Here is a 26,000-nt window from a genome sequence, read left to right as displayed (position 1 = left end):
ACTTTCTTGCAGTTGGCGGTACAAAGTCTACAAAATGACGGCCTGTCAGGCGTTCTGGATTGTCAACGTCAACAGCACGTCGTCCGGGTCTGTTAGCAGATACTGATGGCGTCGGGTGGTTGACAAAAATCTGCTCAGCCACCTTCCAGATAAAGTCAGAATGAACAAGAGCTATGGTAGTGTTTGCTTTATAAAGGATATAGGCGTTCCAAAGGCATTGTTCAAGGAGATGCCTGAAAAACTTTTTGTAATACTTTTTCTGTTGCTTCCGCATCGCCGGGTAAAATGTCATTGCCTGATCAGCTCGGTCGACACCTCCCATTGTGTGATTATAGTCGATCACGACTTGCGGCTTCAGCACATCTGTTCCGTGTTTTGTGCGGACCATGGCAGTGGAGGTGCTGTGCACAGTGCTTATGAGACACACGTCCTTTTTGTCTCGCCACCGCATTGCCATCATTTTACCCTTTTGAAAGGCAACCATCTCTCCTTTTTTTAGTTTTTTCCTGCTAAACATTGATGGCATGTCACGCCAGTTTGACCTAATAGTACCATACCCATCAGTTTTGTTTAGGAGCAAAACCTCATAAAGTTTCGGAGAGGTGTAAAAATTGTCCGTTGTCACGCAATATCCCTGGTTCAGCAATGGGTCCAGCAGTGAAAGGACAGAGGATGTGGCCATCCCATAGCCGCTGTACCTGGGATTGAACTTGGTACCTTTCCCGGTGTAAATGATAGCATTCCAGATATATCCGGTGGACGACTCACAGAGCATATAAAGTTTGATGCCAAACCGCGCTCTTTTGGATGCAATAAATTCATATTCAAATATCCAGCTCAGGCGTCCCTTGTAGGCCATCAGACTTTCGTCCACACTGACATCCCTTTCTGGCACATAGTTCCGCTGGAAGTTGGTGACAATCATTTGGCACGCCTCCCAGATTTTTGAGTTTGGGCGCAGGATGCGTGGCCTCATCAAACTCTTCGTTGTTGGCGAAGTGTAAATTTTTCATGATCAGTGAAAAACGATATTCGGACATCACTGTGCCAAAAAATGGAGTGGCCAGCATCTTATTGGTGGTCCAATACCATTTCTGGAGCGGTTTCCCCACCACCCCCTGAAGGATGATGAGTCCCAGAAACCGCCAGATGTCCTCTTTACTGACCGGTTCCCATTTTCTGGATCTGGAAAATCTGGCACGGAGCGTAGCGGATTGCTGCTCATGGTAGCGGTTGGTTTCTGTGACGATTTTTAGAATTACCTCCTCAGTTAGAAATAATTTCAGGTACGCCAGAGGGTTGTCACTCTCCACATCAACCTTCATCCCAGGAGATCCAGTGAATCGGAATTTCGGGGGCGCTGCCTGGTCCGCACCGCTGTTTAGAGGGCACCAAGTGCGCACAACGATTAGGTCAGGTGCGGGATCATCGGTGTTGTCACTTTCTGGATCAGTGTCAGTGTCAGATGACAAATCTCCCCATGACTCACTGTCACTCTGTTCTGCGAGCAGCTCCGTGTCGCTGTCGCTCAGCTGATCCAAAAGCGCATATAGGACAGCGCTTTTTTGATGCCATTTTCAAATAATTTTATTTCTCACAAATGACAATGGCAAGGGGCACTGAAAGGGCACTGTGTCTTTTACTAAGGTGATACAGTGTAATCCTCTCAGATTACACTGTATCACCTCCTTTTTATGTGTTTGTGTTGGTGCAACTTTTGAGTTTCCCTCCCAGTTCCGCTCCCATGCAGCATTGCTGCTGCAGGGAACGGAACCAGGAAGTCATCATACCGACGGACGAGCGGCGGGGATCTCGGCGGCGATCACAGCAATGGGAGATCATCGCTGGATCGCCGGAGAAGGTAAGGAACCCCGCTGCACGCTCTGCACATCTACCCCGAGCGTGACTCGGGGATACCGATAGTAGCATGGAAAATCCACCCCGAGTCACGCTCGGGGATACCGCTAAGGGAGTTAATGTTCAGCACTGAATATTTTTATATATTTTATATTATCTAAAATGTATTACCAACAGTTACAATTTCAGCTTTATTATATTATAAACTTTTTTTTTTTTTCTTTAAAAAAACATTTACCAAAATCTACAGGCAATCAGATAATTACAAGAGGAACATAAATATGTAAGGTTACTGACATCACCCAGCCCCATTTATCAGTCTTAGCCTTTAATTATCATGTGGCAATGTTTCTGCCAGAGGCATATGTCTTGTCTGCGGTGAATTGGGGTCAATATTGTACTCTGAATGCTAATTGTAAGAGGTGTGATTTGTTCTGAATTATAAGGCTACATGCAGAGAAAATGAATAAAATTGAGCTAAAGGAGGTATACCCTACTAAGAAGCAGGTGTTCTAGGGAAAATATTGTAAACAACTGACAATTATGGCTTTAATGAGGATGATTAGGCAAATTATACAAAGATAAAAGTGTCTTTAGGCCTTTCACTGCAATAAATAGTATCATGTTGAGGAAAACTCAAAAAGAAACTGGATAGTAGAAACAGTGGGTTTATTGCAAAAAAAAAAGTGACAATAGAAGCTAAGAGCAAACTCGTGACAGTGCTAACAACAAGTGAGTGGCACGGGAAAGTGCACCTGAAAGTAGTTAGTCACATTCAGCTTGACTTGTTCAATATTACAGAGTCCAGTTAACTGGGTCCAACTACTACAGGTATACCATGACATAAAATATTGAGGGCAGATGTATGGACTGAGAAAAGTAAGTGATATAAGCCATGATGTGCAAAAAACAGCCAGGCATGTCTACCAGTGAGCCCCATATACAAGTGGTCAGTGCAAACTTGTGTGCAGGTGGATTTGTTTCTCAGACATACCCTGTGCTGCTTCTATGAAAGTATCTGTTTTGTTTCATCTAAAAAATCTGATGCGTACTCCAGAGGTGATGTGTACATTTTTGGAAGAGATCCCGGAAAGTAATGGTTATTTGAGTACCTTTCAGACAGGATTGTTGAAAATTAAGGGCTATGTATGTCCCTAGGGAATCATATAGATATCATCTGTGAGATGAGCTGTATGTAATGGGCTAAATGCAAGATGGATCCAAAATCCCAAATTCACAAAAGACTGGATGTCCAATAAGAAGTCATGCTTTATTCCAATAAAAAGTAGAAATTGGCCTTGTATGGATTTTGGAGGGACCCCACGCCATTTTATTTTTAACTCTGTCTTAGGATTCCCCTTAGCCACCTAAATACAGGGAACTTTCACCCCCTTCCTGCCCAGACCAATTTTCAATTTTCAGTGCTCATTGGCGTCTATGGGAAGTCTTGGTCAGCTTGACATGGCACTCCTCCCAAACCATAAGTGACAGGGACACCAAACTTGGAGAGCACAGAGAGGGGACCCAGGACTACAACATATTCATACATTTTAAAAGTGGGGCATGCCTGTACACTACACTAACTGCACTAAGCTGAAGGAACACACTATCCACTAACTAGCTGCCTAATCTCCATGGTCACACACTATACACAGCTGCCGTGTCAGCAGCAGCCTTAAATAGTGTGGGGCGTGGACTTAGCTCCAGTCCTGTTGCACTACTATGGTAGGAGGAATGGAGCCAGAATATTTAAACACCCCTTATATGCAGACTGTGTTTCCTGCATAGTAAAGAAGCACATGGGCAATTTTTAGTAGCACAATAATAATACTAAATGCCTAGCATGTGTTGTGGACCTGCTAGGTGTAACTAGAACCCTGTAGGGCCCCGATGCAAGAAACCATGAAGGGCCTCCCTGATCCACAGCTGGGGCCCTTCTCACTGATCCCTGGACCCTTTACTCCCATCATGGGGCCCTTTTTGCGGTTCCACAGTGGGACCCTTTTACATGTTCTGCAGTGGGCCCCTTCCTGCCATCTTTGCCCCCCCCCCCACAGTGGTGGAATGCCAGGGCCTGGTCGCAAGTGTGACCTTTGCGACCCTGGTAGTTCCACCAATGATGTCAGTAGTTTTTATTTTAGCTAGGGAGCAGCAGGACCTAGATAGGAGGGGTGGTTTTAATACCCCCATAATACTCTGTACATGACCCCTCCATATGACAGCAGAGCATTATGTGTGACATGGGCATAACTACAGGGATCACAATTGTGAAGGAATGGAAGGCATCGGTTCCTGTATATGCCACCCCTGATGTCCCTCCTAGCATGGGGCCTGGCCACAATTATGATCCCTGTAGTTATGCCAATGTCACATATAATACTCTGTTGTCATATCGAGGGGTCATATACAGAGCATTATGGGGTATTAAACCCCCCGCCAGGGTCAAGCATAAATTGGCGGGTCATAATATATGACCACTGTAAGGATCAGGGACAGGGGGGCAAAGCAGGCTCAGTGACAGGGGGGCAGGGGTTAACAGTCTCTAATCCTCTCCTCCATGCCAAGTCCCCATTACCCCTCTGACTGACCGGTGTAAGAATCAGGGGCTAATCTCTGGAGAATGTGACTAAGGTCTCCCTCTCATCTACACAGAAGCTTACACAGTTATTCATTGAGCATCGTACATATAACACCCCTACTCGTTTACATAAATGGCAGAGGAGGGACTCTCCGTTATGCCCTCGGTGTAAGATTCATAATGGTACGTTTATACATATGTTATGGAAATGCCCTAAACTTACTCGATACTGGAAAACAATAATATAAACTGTTAATAATATATGGAATATTACTCTCCCTTATGACCCAAAAATAGATCTATTAGGTTGTTTGAATGGGGAGAACTATCCTCCTTATATACAGACGGTAATTCTTAGAGTGCTTTTTCTATCCAGAAAGCTTGTTGCGAGGAAGTGGCTTTCTCCTTCTCCCCCCAGTGATTCTGAGTGGGTTGGGGAGGTGAATACGACATTACTTCGTCACCATCTCACGTATAAACATAGAGGCAGTTCTAGAAAATTTTAACGTACTTGGGAGCAATGGCTAGCTGTTCCGGGGTTGGCCCAGGCACACCTGGCCGCTATTAGAATTTTGGGAGGCATGTCCTCCTTAAGTCTAGAAAACTGCTGATTTTTGGAGGCCCTAAAAGGAAGACCAATGTAATATGTTAGGAGAAAACTATATTGATCCCGAGAATACCCGTCTTGGCAGAGAAAGCGGTGAAATAGAGTGAATATAGAGGCAAAAAGAGAGAGGGTTTTTTTTTTGGGGGGTTGTGTTAAGAAAGTAGTTAGTTAGGGATCAAAATGAAAAAAATTGTTATATACTAGAATATGTGCTTCTGACGAGATGAAGGTATTTTTGTATAGAGATAAATGAGGATCACATATACAGTATATGTATTGATGGATGTACATAGATCTGTTGTTATACTGGTCTATATATATGTGTCTGAGTTTTAATTATTGTACCTATCTTGTTGTATTGTTAATTTTTCTTTAATAAAAATTATCTGATTGAAAAAAAAAAAAAAGAATCAGGGGCAGGAGGGTGAAGCGGGCTCAGCAACAGGAGGGCAGGGTTACAAGTCTCTAATCCCCTCCCCGCATGACAAGTCCCCTTTACCCCTCCCACTGACTGGTGCATGGTTCAGGGACAGTAGGGCAGGTGGGCTCAGTGACAAGGGACAGGCTTACCAGTCTGTAATCCCTTGCCCCATGACAGGTGCATTTTCCCCCTCCCACTGACAGATATACAGCTCAGTAAAAGAAGGGTGGGGGAGGGCTGAGGGACATGGACCGGGGTTACTATTGATATACCAGGCTGGCACATGCGCTCTGCCGCCATACTGTCACTGTCCCCGGCAGTCACTGTCAGCTCCTCTCCCGCACTACCGGACTGTCATGTCATTCCCCCGCCCGATTTCTCCAATGCTCCCTCACACTGTGCTGGGCACTATGGAGTTCAGGTGGCGGATGAATGCAGAGCAGAGCGTGGAGGTAAGGAGTTTCTGAGGTGTGGGCACAATGAACTGGACCCAGCACACTGCAGCTGGACCTGCATAGGAGAGGCGGCATATAGAGGAACTGATGCCCTTTATTTCCTCCTGCAGTCGCTGCCCAGATAGCAAGGATAACTTGCTGCACATTTGTGGCAGTGTTTAATTGCAAGTCTGTTTACTTGCTGCACATTTTCACTGGCAAGTTGTACACTCAAGTTCTAGTTGATACTTTTCCAATTTATAGCAAATTTGCGAGGCAAGTCTGTAGCAAGAGCAACGTTTCAGTGGTGAGCCTACTGCAAGAGCTCTGCAATGCTACAGCATAAAAATTTAGCCACAGTGACCCCTGTGGTGGGATGACTATTGCACAACATAACTGAACCAGACTTGTAGCAGACTTGCAGACTGTTTGCAAAGAAAGTTGATCTGGAGTCATGCAATGTGCAACAAACTTGTGAAGCCTGGCAAGTCTAGCAAGTCTAGCAACAGCTTAGCAAGTCATTTTCAAACTTTCAGTACAATTGCTTGCTATCTGGGTGAGTGCCTGCAGGAAGGAGAAGAGGAGAAGCGGGCTTTCAGTGGCTGCAGGAGGAAATGGAGGGCATCTGTTCCACTACATGCCGCCTCTCCTAGTCAGGTCTACATGAAATCTGCACGGGCCCCCTGGAGCATGGGGCCAGGTCGCAATTGCGACCTCTGCAAACCCTGTAGGTACATGAAAACAAATAAGTATTGTGCTTGTGTAACTCAAACAAATAAACAAAGCTGCACCACAAACGTGAGATATTGACACAATTAATTATAAAAATATAAAGGGGTTACGCTAAATGATAACCAATAGAAAAAAAGTGCATAGACAAAACCAAAATGTGACAGTCTGAAATTAGGCCGGATTTTCCAGCTTCATAATATCCAGTGAAAAAGATTCCATATCACAGTTCAAAACTCCCTCCACTGCGTGTGTTCACCGCCACCGAATAAGGATGCACTCTTACCAATAAGCCATGAACCTCCATTACGAAGGTCATACAAGCTATAATGAATTCTCCAACACTGATCTCAAATAGAAGACTGGGGAGCTGTTCCAATCCTTTTATCTTCAGGCTGTACATTTGGTGGTAATGCACCCAGTAAATGAATACAAAAATGCTGATAGTGTAAAGCCCTCTCACGAGTAGAGTTTAATGAAAGGTATTGCACTTACATAATTCCAGATAAAAGACAGCAACATGCTAGCTTCAGTTCACATGAACTGGAACTGCTAGCCTCTTCTATTTATTACCAACAACATATGTGGCGAGGCAGCAGCGAGGGGTTCTACACACACAAATCTGTCAAGCTGACTGATGGCTTTCATATGGAAGTGATCCAATGTCTCCCACCTTATCATGTTTCCTAGGCTCTGCTATCCCAACTGTGGGCCCAGAAGCCACATGGTGGGTGTTGCTGGGTAGAGGGGAGAAAGATCAGTGGATCTTCCCTAGCTAGTAATAATTTGGAAGCAAAAAAGGTTTAGTCATTTCCATTTTTTGCTGTCACTTTCCTTAGCTACTGTATTGGGGAAGAAACTAATAGAGCACAATCTGAGCTCCATTAGCTTAGCGGAGGTCAGGGGAGACATCACTGGTCTAATAACCTCTGATGTCTCAAAAAGTGAACCTGTTACAGTGTATAGCCTTTATAACATATGGGGTTATTGGCCACAAAGTAAAAAAGTGATAACATTTAAGTTAAAGCCAAGCACTTAAATCTTACCCTCCAAAAATTATGAGAGCCAGCACACATGCATCAGGGAGGCCTACAGATGAATATGCTAATTGTACTATACATGTTACATATCACCATGCATGCCAGAGTGAGAGCAATAATTCTAAGGCCATTATTATTGGTTAACTGTAAAGTGATGATCTGTAAAAGCTTTTAAAATGTCACCTGTGGAAACATTGACATTTTTAAAAATAAAATACTTACCTTTACGAAATTTTCCTTTCCTGGTGCCTATCCATGGCAGCATACACACTGTTGGTTGCTCTGCCCCCAACCAACCCATGGGACTACTTTAACTCGATAAATTAAAGAGTCAGTTCCCCCCCCCTTGTCATTTTTGTAACTAGTTTCAAACGTTAAGGGTTATAGAAAGAGAGGGCATGTGCTGTAATGGATAGGCACCAGGAAAGGAATATTACAGAAAGGTAAGTATTTATTTTCCATTTTACTGGTGCCTCCATGGCAGCATACACATGGTAACTAACTTGCTAACAAGGAGGGTTGCTGCAAAAAAAAATATCTTGTTTAATTTTGATTACAAAACAGACAACTGCAAAGCTTTTTTCCCAGAGTTGCAGGAAGTAAGTGTGGCTGGATCCAGGCTATAGTGTGTCATGAAGGTGGTAAAAGACAACCAACTTGCTGCATGACAGATAGTTTCCGGAGAGACTCATGCTAAAGCCGCCCAAGAAGAGGCTATTCCCTGCATCGAGTAAGCAATGATTGTTTTCGGAACCGGAAGACCACTAGCCTGATGCTCTCTTGTATTAGACGTACAATCCAATTTGCTAAAGTTATTTTGGATACCGCCATTCCCCTTGTGGTGCCATTAGGGATTACAAAGAGGCATTGATCTTTGCAAAAAGGATGCGTTAGCTCAATGTATCACTGGAGAGTCCTTGCTACATTCAGCTCATGTAGTTTTGAAGTTGCTGGGTCTTCCTTGAAAGTTGGGAGAACCCATTCCTGATTAAGATGGTAAACAGAGAGGACTATGGGGAAGAACTGGTGTATTGGTTGCAGGACCATCCTGTACCAGAAAGAACATTTTGTAGGGGTCTTGAGCCCCTCAGACTTGGATTTCCGAAACTCTACAACAAGGGGTGAAGGCAATTAGAAAGGCTGCATTAGCAGCCTTTTCTGGAGAACATTCTTCAGTGGGTGCGAATAAAGGAGCTGTAAGAGTATTGAGTGCCAAAGGCAAATCCCACATTGGATATAGAGACTTTCACTGAGGTCTTAACCTTAGGATTGCCCTCTAAAAACACTCTATCAGAGAGTTTAGAGCCCATCCATCTGGTGTCTGTCAGGGCTGATAAGGCAGAGACTTGTACCTTAAGAGTACTAAGCCCCAGACCTAAATCCAACCTCCTTGTAGAAACAGAAGAATATCCTGAACACCTGGTTTTAACGAGCTGAACTGGCTCCCTTCTTCAAATTCTGAGAACTTTTGCCATATTTTGTAGTAGGTGCTATTGGTGGATGCCTTTCTGGCCTGAAGCAGTGTCTGGATTACTTTGTGGGAGCATCCCAACTTTTCCAGCCTCTTCTGCTCAATTGCCAGACCCCTTAAATCCAGGATCTCTGGATGCGGATGGAAGAAGTTTCACTGAGACAGAAGGTTGTGTGTGTTTGAAAGTGTTAAGGGATTGCAAAAAGATAGCTGGGTGAGGAGTGTAAACCAAGGTCTTCTCGGCCAGTAAGGGATTATTGGCAGGATGGTTACTTGTTCTTCTGTTAGGAGCTGAAGAAATCTGCAGTATCAGAGGGATTGGAGGGAATGCGTATTTACTCTGAAAAATTCATGGCTGGACTAGAGCATCCACCCCCGCCAATTTCTGGGCAGGAAATCTCGTGAGGAATCGAGGAGTTTTGGCGTTGAATGGTGACGCAAAAAGGTCTATTTGAGGCCTGCCCCATTGGTGGCAGATCCACAGGAAAACGTTCTGGTCCAAAGACCATTTGTTGTTGTTGGTGAACTCTCTTGATAGGTGAACCGCCAGTTGATTTTCGAGAGCTGGGATATAAGATGCTCTGAGATTGGGGAGATTCGTCTGGGCCCAAGATAAAATCTGGGCTACTTCGCTGGACAATGACCTGCTGTGCACCTCCTTTGGTTCTGGACATAGGCTACTGCTGCTTTGTTGTCCATTTGTAGCCAGATGGACTTGCCTCTCAGGAGAGATGCCCAGTGCGATATCACCATCCATGCGCCCTTAGTTCCAAAACGTTGGACACTATGCTTTCTGTGCTGAACTGTCATCTTCCCTGGATCAACTGGTCTTTGCAGTGGGTGCCCAACCCAACTGACTTGCGTCTGATGTAAAAGTGATCCAAGCGATAAGGCCAAGATGGCAATGATTTAGAAGGTTGGGAGGTTTCGTCCACCACCACAGACTGGACTTCATTGAAAGTGTAATTAGAATCCCCTGGGAAAAGGATATCCTTCTCCACTGGGAAAGAAAACCTCACTAAAAGATGCGGAGATGCCACCAGGCCCACTTTACCATTGGGATGCATGAGGAAAAGGATCCCAGGAGGCCTAGACATTCTGATGTTGACATGGTCCTGCTCACCAGTGCTCTTCCTACTTTCCCTATGATCATAGGAATCTTCTCTGGTGGCAGTGACACCTCTCTTTTCGGGGTATCGAAAAAAGGTATGTAAATTTCTGTACAAGAAAAAGCTGGCTTTTTGTATAACTTATTAGCCATCCGTACTTGATCAGTGTGTCTAGGACCACCTGTAGGTGGTTCTGCAAGACTTTGTCTTGAGAAAGGATCAGTATATTGTCTATATAATGTAGCACAAGGATCCCCTTCTGTCAAAGAGGATCTAGAATTGCCTCCAACACCTTCGGAAAGGTTCTGGGATCTGTCGATACACTGAAAGGCAGACATTGGAACTACAGTACAGGGGAAGTTCCCCTACTTTGAATTGTAGAAAAGACTGGAAATCGTGATAGATTGGTATGTGTAGGTAAGCGTCTCTAAGATCTATAGAGACCATCCAATCCTCTGGCTGTACTGCTAGATTTACTGTGTTGTGGGATTCCATCTTGAAATGTTTCAAGCAGATAAATCTGTTTAATCGTTTTAGGTCTAGAACCAGCCTCCAGCCTTCTGATCTTTTGGGTACCAAAAAGATTGGGGAATAAATTCCTAGGAACTTTTCTGATTGCGGAACTGGCACTACAGCTTCCTGATGTATGAAAGTCTGGAAATACTGGAGAAGAATCTCCCGCTTTTCTTTGGAACCTGGGATTTTGGTGGGCAGAAAGGAAGGACAGGGCGGATGGTACTTGAATCTCCAAAAATGCCCCTGAAGGATCGTGGAAGTGACCGAGTGATCTGAACAAGTTTCCACTCAAACCCGAGCGAAAGCCCTAAGACGGGCACCCAGCGGTCCGGTTTGGCTGGGCTAGAAGTCAAAAAGATTTCTGATTTTCCTGTTAAGTGGTTGTAGCCTTCTGCTTTTCATCTTCAAAAAGGTAGTATGGGAGCCTCTCCAGCCCCTTCTGTATTCTCTCCCTGGCCTATATGACCTGACTTCCTTGGCCTTGTGCTGAAGAGCAGGCTGAGCTGTAAACTTTCTCCTCCTATTCCTATCTTGAGGAATCAGATTACTCTTCCCTCCTGTAACTCTATTAATTGCAGTATCCAGCTTTTCACCGAACAAGGCTTTTCCGTCATAGGGTAAGTGGAACCAGGTTTGCTTAGAGGAGGGGTCCGCCGACCGTGGCTTTAGCCAAAGCACCCTTCTGGCGGTAATTGAGTATAGCATGGCTCGAGCGGAGCATTTCAATGTATCGATAGCCACTTCAGCTATAAAATCTGATGCCAGTTTTAACTCATCAAGGGCTTTAACCACTTTAAGACCTGAGGATTTTCCTGCTTAATGACCAGGCCACTTTTTTCAACTTGGCACTGCGTGACTTTAACTGACAACTGCGAGGTCATGCAATGCTTTACCTAAACAAAATTTACGTATTTTTTTCCCCACAAACAGAGCTTTCTTTTGGTGGTATTTAATCACCTCTGCGCTTTTTATTTTTTGCGATATTAATAAAAAAAGAGCGAACATTTTGAGAAAAAAATTACATTTTCTACTTTGTCTTTTAAAAAATATCCAATATACTCAATTTTGTCATGTATGTTGGCCAACATGTATTTAGCTACATGTCTTTGACAAAAAAAATCTCAATAAGCGTATATTTATTGGTTTGCACAAAAGTTATAGCGTCTACAAACTATGGTGTAAATAATGGAAAATTTATATCAAATACAGTAATATTCCTTTCCTGATGGACTCCATGGCAGCATACGTATCGGGTTTAGCCCCGCCTCCAAACCTACCCTATAGGACACCACTCCCATAAATCTTTGCACCTGTTCAGCACACATGTTCTGTAACTATCCTCCACAGAATCCGGGAGGGAACTCCTGCTGCCATGGAGTCCTTCAGGAAAGGAAAATTACGGTAAGTATTTGATATAAATTTTCCATTTTCCTGACAGACTCCGTGGCAGCCGTACACAAACAGGGTGGGCAGGTGCTGAACAAAAAGTTAAATTTACTCTGTCAACTGACAGGACTTGTAAACCAAAATTAACAGAAGAAAGAGCCGCTAGCTCAACACAATAGTGGGACAAAAAGGTATTAATGGAAGACCAGGATGCTGCTCTACAGATTACATCAGGAGTGACGTGTCTGGAGACTGCCCAGGAAGTGGAAACACTCTGAGTTGAGTGAGCCGTAACCGCCACTGGAGGGGTCAAGCCCTTTGCCCTGTAAGCCCATTGAATGGCCTGAATGATCCAGGAGGAAATTGATCTTGAAGAAGCTCTTGAGCCTTTATTTTTCCCATGAAAGGCGACAAAAAGGTATTCCGACTTTCGGAAGGGAACCGTGGCATCCAGATATTTCTTGATGCTACTACCTACGTCCAAAGGGTGGACTGGAGAGCCTTCCTCCTGCCTGAAGGTAGGCAACACAATCTCAGCATTCTCATGAAAGACAGAGGTAACTTTCGGTCTTGCATCCAACATAGGAATAAGTACCACTCTATCCGGAAAAAAGGTCAAAAAAGGGTCTTGTGCCCCCAAGGCCCCAATTTCAGACACTGTTTTTGCCGAAGTCACGGCTACTAGGAAGACCGTCACCAAAGTCAGCTCTTTGATGGTAAGAAACTCAGATGTATCTTGAACACGATGCGCTAAGAAATCCAGCACCAAAGGGAGTTCCCATTTGGGGAATCTTAGCTTCCTCTGAGGTCTGATTCTAACTGCTCCCTTGAAGAACTGGCGTACTAAGGTATGACTGGCCCAAGAGATTCCTGAAATGGCTGAAATGGCTGAAACTTGGACTCTGAGAGAGCTCACCGAAAGAGGGAGATCCAAACCAGTTTGTAGGAAACTCAGTACATCCTGGATTTTAATAGAAGACTGAGAATCAGGCCTTGCAGCCAGATGTGAGGAAAATCCCGCCCAGATCCTCTGGTATACTCTATTTGTCGAGTCTCTTCTGGCACTCAGGAGAGTAGAAATTGCCTCTTCAGGGCAACCTAAAGCTTGCAGCCTCCTCCCCTCAACAGCCACACCTTCAAGTGTAGACGAGCAGGGCACGGATGGAGTACAGACCCCTGAGATAACAGATCCGGTCTGATGGGCAGCGGAATTGGATCTTGAACACTGGGAATTGTCAGAAGGGAGAACCAAGGCCTGTTGGGCCAAAATTGAATCACCACCACTATCTCTACTGCCTCTGACCTGAGCCTCCGAAGAAATTGCAATATTATCAGAACTGGAGGGAAGGCATACGCTCTGTGGAACCTTCATTGATCCGAGAGAGCATCCACTCCGAGAGCTTGGGGATCCCTGAACCTTGTGTAATATTTCTGTAGTTTGCGGTTGCAGGGGGAGGCAAAGTGGTTGACTTCTGGAGAGAACCCCAGGGACAGGATCCAGCTGAATACTTCCTCATGGAGGGACCATTCGTTGTTGTTCAACTCCACACGAGACAGAAAATTGGCTTGGACATTTTGGATTCCTGGCACGTAGACTGCCAACAGGTCGGATAGATTCTTCTGTGCCCAGGACATGATAGGTTACACTTCTCTCAGCAAGGACCAGCTGCGTGTTCCACCCTGCCGTCTCACATAAGCGACTGCCGAGGTGTTGTCCAGTCTGAGCATTACTGGTAGACCCTTTGTCAGGTGGTGGAACGCTTGCAGCGTTTGAAATGCTGCCCATAGTTCTAGGACATTGGACACTATCCTTTGAGAGGGGAACCTCCACCTGCCCTGAGCCATTTCCATGAGACAGTGGGCGCCCCAGCCTGAATTGCTGGCCTCTGAAGTCACCACTACCCACGGAGTTGGTATCAGTGAATGGCCACTCAACAGGTGATCTCGGCACAGCCACCAAGGAAGGCTCGCTCTCATGGCTGGAGTCAGAAAGATAGGCTGATCTAGGTGCCATGTGTCCCACTGTTGCAGGAATCCCTTCTGAAAGGGTCTCATCCTCCATAAGGCCCACTTCACCATGGGGGATACTGCGACCATGGTCCCAATAATCTTCAGGCATTGACACGCTTGGAGATGGGAAGACGAGAGGGCGTGATGAACTCTGTCCCTGACTATCACGATTTTCTCCTCTGGAAGAGAGAGTGTTGCTCTTGCTGTGTCGAACAGAGCTCCGAGGTAGACGAGGGACTGGGTTGGGGTCAAATGGCTTTTTTCTACATTCAAGAGCCAACCGAACATCTGGAGCGTAGACACAACCTGATTTAGATGAACTAGCAACTGGTCTTTGTCTTGAGACAGAAGGAGGAGGTCGTCCAGGTAATGATGGAGTCGAATACCTCATGTTCCCAACAGGGATACCACAGCCAACAAGACTTTTGAACAGGTCCGTGGAGATGTGGAAAGCCCGAATGGGAGACAGGTAAATTGAAGGTGTGAGTGTCCTACGGCGAACTGGAGATACCTCTGAAACTCCTCTGCCACAGGGACATGAAAATACGCGTCCTTTAGGTCGATGGACACCATCCAGTCAGCTGGCTGTACCGCCTGTTGTATAGATAGAAGAGTCTCCATCTTGAACCTTTCTTTCTTTATGAACTGGTTTAGGAAAGTCAGGTCTATAACAGGTCTCCATGAGCCGTTTTTCTTTTGGACCAGAAAAAGAGGGGGGTAAATTCCCTGGCCTTGCTCGGGCTCTGGCACGGAAATGACAGCCCCTTGAGACACCAGAGACTCTACGTAGGAAAGCAGTACTTGCCGCTTCTCTCCTGAATATGGTAGAGCTGTAGGCAGGAATCTTGACCTGGGGATTTCATTGAAGACCCACTTGTGACCTGATGACACTGTCCTGGCGGTCCAGGGGTCCCGAATTGAGGCCGCCCAAACATGACGGAAGCATAGTAGCCGTGCCCCTACCCGACATGCCTGAGCGGGCCCAATTTCAAAAAGACTTTGTGGGTTCACGGTCACCAGAAGTAACATTTTTTGAAGACTTCCGGGAGGAGGATTGCCTTGACCTCCATTACGGCCAAATTCTCGGCCAGGCCTGTAGGTACGAGCTTCTCTGGCCCGATCTGGGACATATTTCCTGCTTGGTTGCCCCTTCTTCACGTTGAACGAGCGCCTGGGGAAGGAAACCAGACTTACCGCCTGTAGCTCGGGTTATGGCCTCATCAAGCTTATTCCCAAAGAGGGAGGAACCCTCAAAGGGAATGAGGCACCAAACCTGTTTAGATGCCGGGTCAGCCACCCAGGGACAGAGCCATAAAGCCAGTTTTGCTGTAACTGAGGAAAGCATAACCCTAGCCATAAGACGGATCAGGTCTATAGAAGCCTCCCCAAGAAACGACAAAGCCATCCTTAGTTCCTGGATCGGGGAACTTCTGGCCACTTCCTCTTACACACCTCTGAAGGATTCGTCTACAACATTGGCCCATGACTCCATAGCCTTGGACAGGGCTGCTAAGGCTAAAGCCGGCTTACAGGCCATACCTGCCATCAAATAGATCCTCTTCAGATCCAAATCCATCCTTCGGGCTAAAGGATCTTTGAAGGAGACCGTATCTTCCAGCGGAAGGGTCACATGCTTGACCAGCCTCATGACCGCTGCATCCACCAAAGGAGGAGATTCTAGATTTTTGACATCTTCCTCTTTGAACGGGTACAGTCTGGACATCTTGGAGATCATGGAGTTCTTCCTCTCCACCTTACTCCCTTCCTCTGAGATAATCTCTCCCAATTCACCCAAAAAGGGGAAGTTAAGGCGCTCCTTGTTGAGCTCTTTGAAAAACTTATTTTGCTTGGGAGGAGATACAGCTGAATCTTCCCAGTTTAAGGTCTCCCTGACTGCCTTTACAAGGGAAGGGACTAGGGCGAATTCAAAGCCCAGACAAGGGTCCTCTGCCTCAGAGTCGCTATCCGAAAGGAGCGCTGACTGATGACTCAGATGAGAAGACTCAAAATCTTCCTGAGGCTTTATTCTCACAGGAGAAGAGCTTGGAGGAATCGCATCAGGGCCCTGGGTCTTTCCGACACCTAATTCAGCCAAAGAATCCTTCACGACCCTCTTCACAAGGGCTTCTAGGCACTGATCAGAGGTATCCCTTTCTCCCGCAGCCTGGGAGAAACACTTGTCACATAAGGACTTATTTTCAGGGACCTGGGCGCCACAACCCCAACAACCCGCTTTGTCAGGTTTTCGTGAGGGGCCAGCTGATGTGGATGCTTTTTTATGACGCTGGGAGCCCGACGGGGACCTCCGAGCTGATCTTGAAGAGTGCCGGTGGTGTGAGCCTGATCCATGCTCGCTCCTATGTGAGGAGTGACGAGTATCCGAACGGGAAGGGCTGAAAAACAAGGGAAACAAAGAAAAACACAGACAGGGAGCCAGGAACATGAATAGTGCTCCAATCCCCCCTTACACACACACCCAACCCCAAAAGCCTCGAGTACCTGTGAAGGGCAGGCTGACCACAAGACGGTGGATAGGCTTCCATTCTGGCGCTATACAGGCAAACTGCCTCATATAAAGTCCCAATCTGTGTTTACACTGCATCCGCCAAGGGATTGGAGGTGTATGCTTCTCAGCTGGTCGTTTTCAGTTTGTACCATCTTAAGAACATTGCTATTAGAGCATTGAGATACCATAACAGCAGTGGCATCACTAGGGTGGGGCCAGAGGGGGCCATGGCCCCTCCAAAATTAGTCTGTGCCCCACCATGTGCCCCCCCAATTAATTATGACCACAACATACTGCACACACTGCACTGACTTTACACCACACAAATCGTCCTGCCGCCGCCGCTCAGCGCCTCTAACACACAGGAGGAGCAGGACAGCGAGCGGGCTGGGCGACCTGGCGGTGCACAGCGGAGCGGCTCAGCGGCATGACGTCAGGGGATCAGTGCGCACCAGCCCGCCCCAGCCTGGCCAAGCGTGCGCGGGAGTGGCGTGACTGGCGGCGGGCTGTCCAGTGTGTCTGTGTCCTGGGACGGTTGGGAGTCGGGACTCGCCGCTCGGGGGACCACTGACCAGACGCCGGTGACGGTGAGGCCGCGAGGAGCGGAGGAGGCCGAAGGCAAGACACTCACAGTGGCGTGGCGTCTGAGTCTCTCTGGAGGCTGGAGTGGACCACTGGACCAGGACTGGCAGCCAGCCAGCAAGCATAGGCCTAAGGCCTAGGCCAGCCCAGCAGAGTCAGCAAGAGCAAGCCAAGGGGGCCAAGCACTGGCACTGCAGAGGAGGAGTGGAGGATTCTTCAGACTGAGGAGCAGTGGAGCACGCAGGAGGAGTGACTGAGGACTCGGAGCCGACTGAGGAGCCAGCCAGGCCATTTGTGAGGTGATTCAATGCCCAGGCCCAACCCAGCCATTTGTAATGCATCGTACCACCCTCAAGCACATCCAACAATTGTCAATGTGGAGGGACAGTGCTTGACTTGCCAAGCTGACAGAATTTTACAGCTGAACAATGCTGTAAAATTCTGTCAGCATGTCACTGTCAGCCCACATTGTCATTTTCAGGGGTATGAGGGTGGTATGAGATGCAAATGTGCAATGGACTCACATTGAGTCCACTGCACATTTGCATCTCATACCACCCTCACACCCCTGAAAATGACAATGTGGGCTGACATGCTGACAGAATTTATTTTACAGCTGAGCTGAACTGCTCCACTAGTGCGAGTGCCACCTCTAAAACTGATGTACCCGGGCCTGCGTGTGCTGGCTCGCTGTGTCTGGTTCCATTGCTGTGTACTGCTGGCTCGCCTTACAGGTGACTCCGCTAATACTGTCTGCATGCTCTGGGCCTTCAAATATATAAACATGAAATATTCCTGACTGATGCCCATTGTCATGAATATTTCATGTTTGTCTTTATTTGGTCAATTTTTCACAAATGTTTCATGTTTTATGCTATTGAAGGCCCAGAGTGTGTGGACGACATCAGTGGAGTCACCGGTAAGGCGAGGCAGCAGCACGCAGCAGAGGAGCTAGACACAGCCAGCACGCAAGGAGCAGGCCCGGGGACATCGGTTTCAGAGGTGTCAGGTAAGTGGAGCAGTGAGTCCACTGCACATTTCCTTTCTCGTACCACCCTCACGCCCCTGAGAATGACAATGTGGACTGACCCGCTGACAGAACTTTACAGTTGAACATGGCAAACATGAATAATACATGTCTGTAAGTTTGCTCTGTCCAGCTGTAAAATTCTGTCAGCTTCTCAGTCCATATTGTCATTTAAGGTTTATGCTTTTATTATCCATTGTCAGTAATATTTCATGTTTATGCATTTGATGCCCATTGTCAGAAATATTTCATGTTTATGCTTTTGATGCCCATATCGGGGGGTCTATATATATAATGTGTGCATATGTATATATAATGTGTGTATATGTATATATAATGTGTGTATATGTATATATATGTGTGTGTATATATAATGTGTGTATATGTATATATATGTATCTATTAGGGCTGAACGATAGTCAATATGATATCGACTATCGTTCTGCGGCGTAGGCGATATTCATATCGCCGAGGTCACGATATTTTGCATAGGCAGGGGGAAGGGACTCGGAGGAGGACTCACACATCCATCCCACTGCAGCCCGCCCCACACGTTCAGTGAGTCTCACTCTCCGCCCTAGTTTTCTCAATGGCAAATGCAGGGAACCAATCAAGCTGTGAGCAGCTGCACAGCTAACCAATCACGCGTGCCTGCACACCTGATTGGTTCGCTGTGCCGCTACTCACGGTGTGATTGGTTCCCTGAATGTGCCATTGAGAAAACTAGGGTGGAGAGTGAGACTCACTGAACGTGTGGGGCGGGCTGCAGTGCACGAGTGAGTCAGTGTATGCGGCTGTGCTCCTTTCCCGGCTCCTAGTCCACCGCTCCAGCCTCCTACCACCACTGTGTGAAAGGAAGAGGAAGTGATTGGCGCTGCCAGTATATATGTGAAATACAATAAATAATCTATATTGACATGGTGTGTATACAAAAAGGGAAAAGTAGATGTATGTATGTATATGTAGAGGAAAATAAATTATTAATAATTCAGAGGTGATTTATAAATTTATATATTAATAATTTATTTTCCTCTACATATACATACATGCATCTACTTTTCCCTTTTCGTATACACACCATGTCAATATAGATTATTTATTGTATTTCACATATATACTGGCAGCGCCAATCACTTCCTCTTCCTTTTTATAATCTATTATATAACCCCTTCCAGGGTTATATTCTGAAGTGGGCTGCAGCCAACCTCCTTTATATTTCTCCATATATATATATATATATATATATATATATATATATATATATATATATATCCCTAGTTCTTTATTTTCTATCCTAAGGGCGGATCTTTCTAGTTTTTATTTACTGTGAGAAAGACTGTCACTGAATAATCCGATCGATTCCACATTAGAAACATAGAAACATAGAATGTGTCGGCAGATAAGAACCATTTGGCCCATCTAGTCTGCCTAATATATCTGAATCCTATGAATAGTCCCTGGCCCTATCTTGTATGAAGGATAGCCATATGCCTATCCCATGCATGCTTAAACTCCTTCACTGTATTTGCAGCTACCACTTCTGCAGGAAGGTTATTCCATGCATCCACTACTCTCTCAGTAAAGTAATACTTCCTCATATTACTTTTAAACCTTTGCCCCTCTAATTTAAAACTGTGTCCTCTTGTGGTAGTTTTTCTTCTTTTAAATATGCTCTCCTCCTTTACCAAGTTGATTCCCTTTATGTATTTAAAAGTTTCTATCATATCCCCTCTGTCTCTTCTTTCTTCCAAGCTATACATGTTAAGGTCCTTTAACCTTTCCTGGTAAGTTTTTTCCTGCAATCCATGTACTAGTTTAGTAGCTCTTCTCTGAACTCTCTCTAGAGTATCTATATCCTTCTGGAGATATGGCCTCCAGTACTGCGCACAATACTCCATGTGAGGTCTCACCAGTGTTCTGTACAGCGGCATAAGCACTTCTCTCTTTCTACTGCTTATACCTCTCCCTATACATCCAAGCATTTGTGCTGCTCTATTACATTGTCTTCCCACCTTTAAGTCTTCTGAAATAATTACTCCTAAATCCCTTTCCTCAGATACTGAGGTCAGGACTGTGTCAAATATTCTATATTCTGCCCTTGGGTTTTTACGCCCCAGGTGCATTATCTTGCACTTATCCACATTAAATTTCAGTTGCCAGAGTTCTGACCATTCTTCTAGTTTTCCTAAATCCTTTTCCATTTGGTGTTTCCCTCCAGGAACATCAACCCTGTTACATATCTTTGTGTCATCAGCAAAAAGACAAACCTTACCATCGAGGCCTTTTGCAATATCACTTATGAAGATATTAAACAAAATTGGTCCCAGTACAGATCCCTGAGGTACCCCACTGGTAACATGACCTTGTTCTGAATGTTCTCCATTGACTACAACCCTTTGTTGTCTGTCACTCAGCCACTGCCTAATCCACTCAACAATATGGGAGTCCATGCTCAATGACTGCAGTTTATTGATAAGTCTTCTATGTGGGACAGTGTCAAAAGCCTTACTAAAATCTAGATATGCAATGTCTACTGCACCTCCACCGTCTATTATTTTAGTCACCCAGTCAAAAAAATCTATAAGATTTGTTTGACATGATCTCCCTGAAGTAAACCCATGTTGTTTTTCATCTTGCAATCCATGGGATTTAAGATGTTCCACAATCCTATCCTTTAATAGGGTTTCCATTAATTTGCCTACTATTGATGTCAGACTCACTGGTCTATAGTTGCTCGATTCCTCCCTACTACCTTTCTTGTGAATGGGCACGACATTTGCCAATTTCCAATCTTCCGGGACGACTCCTGTTACTAATGATTGGTTAAATAAATCTGTTAATGGTTTTGCCAGCTCATCACTAAGCTCTTTTAATAATTTTGGGTGTATCTCATCAGGACCCTGTGACTTATTTGTCTTCACTTTAGACAGCAATCTTAGAACGTCTTCCTCTGTAAAGACACATGCATCAAATGATTCATTAGTCATCCTTTCGAGTGGAGGTCCTTCTCCTTCTTTTTCTTCTGTAAAAACTGAACAGAAGTATTCATTAAGGCAGTCGGCTAGCCCTTTATTCTCTTCTACATACCTTCCGTCCTTTGTTTTTAATTTAGTTATTCCTTGTTTTAATTTCCTTTTTTCATTTATATATCTGAAGAATGTCTTATCCCCCTTTTTCATAGACTGGGCTAGTTTTTCTTCTGCCTGCGCTTTAGAAGTTCTTATAACTTGCTTGGCCTCTTTCTGCCTAATCTTGTAGATTTCCTTATCTTCATTGCTCTGGGTTTTTTTATAATTACAAAATGCTAGCTTTTTATTTTTAATGATTTGGGCCACTTCTGCTGAGTACCACAGTGGTCTCTTCCTTTTTTTGCTTTTACTGACAAGTCTAATGCAATTTTCTGTTGCCTTCAATAATGCACCTTTTAAGTAGTCCCATTTCTCCTGGACTCCATGTAATCCGTTCCAGTCTGATAAGGACTCATTTATGACTAATTTCATTTTTGAAAAGTCTGTTTTTCTAAAATCTAAAACTTTTGTTTTTGTGTGGTGTGACTCTTTCACAGTTCTTATATTAAACCACACTGACTGGTGATCACTAGATCCCAAGGTTTCGCCTACAATGACATCATATACCGAATCCCCATTTGTGAATACCAAATCCAAAATGGCCTCCCTGAGACTGAGTAATTGATTTGAGTACCATTATTAACCCTGACCTGCCCAGTGCCCTGTATCTGCAATTCAAATTTAGAAGGCTGCCTGCATGCTTCATGATTTCCATTCCCAGCATCCTTCCCAATCCCTTGTTGACTTTAGCCTGGATTGACGGGTCCCTCAATATCGCAATATATATCGTTGGAAAAAAATATCGCAATATATTTTTTTTCCAATATCGTGCAGGCCTAGTATGTGTGTGTGTATGTATATATATATATATATATATATATATAAAATGTGTGTGTGTATATATATATATATATATATATATATATATATATATATGTATATATATATATATATATGTATGTATATATATATATATGTATGTATATATATATATATATATATATAATGTGTGTGTGTGTACCTTAGATTTTAAGCTCCTTGCGGGCAGGGACTGATGTGAATGTGCAATGTAGATATAAATTGACAGCGCCATATAAGAACCTGAAATAAATAAATGTGTATATGAGAGATATTTGATAAAAACCACCAGAAAAATGTGACTTGCACATTATCGCAAATCCCTATACACATTTTGATAACTGGAGGTTTTGTAGCATCACTACATTAACACTAAGGCTACGTTCACATCTAGGCGTTGCTATTTTATAGGCATTTTATAGTTTTTTTTTTTTCTTCGGGCGTTTTATAGGCGTTTTTGTGCAGGCGTTTTTAGGTTGACAAGTGACCAATGGAAAAAAACCAAAAAATGCCTGTAATCCAGGGCTGTGGAGTCGGTAGATAAATGTTCAGTTTTTTGTACTTCCGAGTCCCCGACTCCTCTATTAATATGTATTAATCTTTCGATAGATAGATAGATAGATAGATAGATAGATAGATAGATAGTGTTTATATATATATATATATATATATATATATATATATATATACAAATTGCATTTTATAGTTGGCCCCCCTACTTTTGTCCCTGTCCCCCCATGTGCCCCCCCTAAATATGAAAGCTGGAGACGCCACTGCATACCAGTCGTGGACGGAAGTGGGTGGGGGAAGTTTTGGCTGCTCCCTCCCACCTGCTTCCTATCCACCCATTAGCAACCATGTGCTCCCAGAGTGGAGACACTTACATTTAAAAGTGTTAGGGACTGCAGATATAACAGGGTGCCGTGTCGTGGCTCTGCAGCTTACATATGCGTTTGCAAATGCGTGTCAACTAAACCCCTGTTCTTTATGTATATTGAGACTGGTCTACTTGGTTGGTGGCAGACTGGAGGGTGAGTACATCAGACTGGGGGCTGGCTGGCTTCCATGCACCTCTTTTAATCCTTTTCAATTCGTTTTTTCCATTCTGGCGCTGACCTGCAGGGATGAGCCGGACAACGGGATCAGAAAGGAAGTGGAGAAGGGGGGGAACTCCCAACCCTGGGGTCCAGAGTACTCACCAGGAAGCCTGGGTGGGCTTAGTGCAGAACAGCAGCAAGGCAGCAGGCAAAACGCTTCACAGGTCCACCAAAACGACTTTACAGGACTGCAAAACGTCTTCCAGAAGCAAAGTGTGCATTCAACACACTCTGCTGACATTCTGAGGGATTTAAATATGGCGCCCTGCTGTTTTCATCAACCGGCGCCGAAAAAAAACTACTGCGCATGCGCGAGAACCAAGCCTTGTTCCGGAGGCATTCGCGCATGCGCAGTAGCAAAAAACCGGTGTCAGGAAGTAAGACGCTGACCGGCCCCGGAGCACTAGCCACCATGGAAACATTAGAAAAACACAGGTAAGCACACAGCCTGCAAATATAAAGTACAAAACAGCTGCCATAGAGTTAGATAAACCATAAGGGGTACTCACAGACCGCTAGCCACCAGGGATGGATGGAACACACACCGGACTTCACATATTAGGGGACAGGCCACCCGCAGCAGCTGGGTTTTTCAGCCAAGGGCTGTAAATAAGTGAATCTTCGCCCCTACTCCATACCCCGCAGCAGCTGGGGCTTATTGGAGAAAACTCAATACCCGAATGGTAGAGTCATCCATCTCCTGGGATCCACTTTCAGGCAGGGCCGGCGCTACCACTAGGCAAGTTAGGCAGTCGCCTAGGGCGCTCTGCCGCCAAGGGCGCCTGGCTGCTGGTTTCCTTCTTAGTTTCTCCCTCTCCTGAGTCCCCCCCGCCGCCTGTGCATCCGCTCTGGTCTCCGTGTAGGCGCCAGCCCAGCTGTCCACTGCAATGCTGAAAAACTGACCTGGTGATCTTTCAGGATCTCCCTCCGAGTCCCTGACAGTCTGAGATGCAGTGAGTGACAGAACAGAGGCTCCCTGCGCCGCGCCTCTATGATCACAGTGACAGACAGGTCACAGCCTATGACCTGTCTGTATCTCTCAGACTCTCTGGTGCCCGTGCCTGAGAACCTTTAGAAGTGGTGATCGTCCATCCCTCCCTCCTCCCAGCAGCAATCTTCATCAATAAGACCAGACAGTCCACACTCCACAGCCAGCACTGAAGAGCAGAGGCTGCAGAGCAAAATCTGATCAGTGGCACTGGTGCTCCGGGGGGTCGGTTCAGTGTGGTGTGTGTGAGTGTCAGTGTGACAGTGACACTGACACAGCCTGGACTGGAGACACCGCAGAGGCAGGCTTTGTTGGGTCTGCCCTGGAGACAGAGGGAGAGCCGGTGGTGAGTAATCAGTAAAGAACATATTGAGTTTTTTTTTTTTTTGGACTTCTTTCTACTGTTCTGTAAATGTGTTTAAATAAAACTTTGAAATCCTGAAAAAAAACATATTGAGTTTTTTTAACTGTCTGTGTACTGTACTTGTCCCTAAATTCCTGAAATGTGTGATGGCATCCCCTCCTCCACCTTCTTACCCCCTCCCTCCCCTCCTCCTCCTTACGTTACCTCCTTCCTCCTCTCTCCCCACCCCTTCCTCCTTACCCCCTTTCCCCTCCACCCACCCCCTCCTCCTCTCCCCCCTCCCTCATCCTTACCCCATATCCCCTTCTCCTCCCCCCACCCCCCTCCTGTCCCCCTCTTCCTTACCCTCTCCCCCTCCTCCTTACCCTCTCTCCCCTTCCTCCTCTCCCCCCACCTCTCTTTCTCCCCCCCTCCTTACCCTCTCCCCCCTCACCCCCCGACCCTCCTCCCCCTCTTCCCCTCCCCTCCTCCTTACCCGCCCTCCTCTCCTCCTTACCCGCCCTCCTCTCCTCCTTTCCCTCCTCTCCTCCTTTCCCTCCTCTCCTCCTTACCCCCTCCCCCCCTCCCCTCCTCTCTCCTCTCGCCTGCTCCTCCTCCCCTCCCCTTCCCCTTCCCCTCTCTCCTTCTCCCCCCTCCTCCTCTCCTCCCCCTCCTCTCCTCCCCCTCCTTAGCTGGTCTAGCAAAGCATTGTATGCAAAATGGTAGCAGTCATTAAAAAGGTGGGGTATACATGTGCAGGGCAAATGAGGTGGAGTCAGGGCGGAGCCAAGGGGCGGTGCCAAGGGGGCGGCAAAATGAGGTTTTGCCTAGGGTGTCAAAAATCCTTGCACCGGCCCTGCTTTCAGGTAGGATACAGATAATCCTTTGGAGGACAAAAAAGGAACGTGTGCTGAACAGGTGCAAAGATTTATGGGAGTGGTGTCCTATAGGGTAGGTTTGGAGGTGGGACTAAACCCGATACGTATGCTGCCATGGAGTATGTCAGGAAACTGGAATTTATGCAGCTTTTACTTTTTGACTGCCTATCTCATTATCTCTTTTCTTGAAGTGCTAAAATGGAATGGCAGTACAAACCCCTGCCAAATTACCCCTTTTTGGAAAGTAGACATCCTAAGAAATGTCCTGAGAGGCATGTTGAGCCCATTTAATTTTTTTGTGTTTGAAAAATGACAAAAAAAAAAAATATTTTTTTTTACACAAAGTTGTCATTGAAATGATATATTGCTCACGCATGCCATGGGTATATGTGTAATTACACCCCAAATATATATTCTGCTGCTTCTCCTGAGTACAGGGATACACATGTGTGAGACTCTTTGGGAGCCTAGCTGTGTACTGGGCAGAGAAGGGTT

Source organism: Pelophylax lessonae (genome assembly GCF_965119305.1).
Source record: "Pelophylax lessonae genome assembly, chromosome: 2".
NCBI lineage: Eukaryota > Metazoa > Chordata > Amphibia > Anura > Ranidae > Pelophylax > Pelophylax lessonae.
This window is presented reverse-complemented; position numbering follows the sequence as displayed.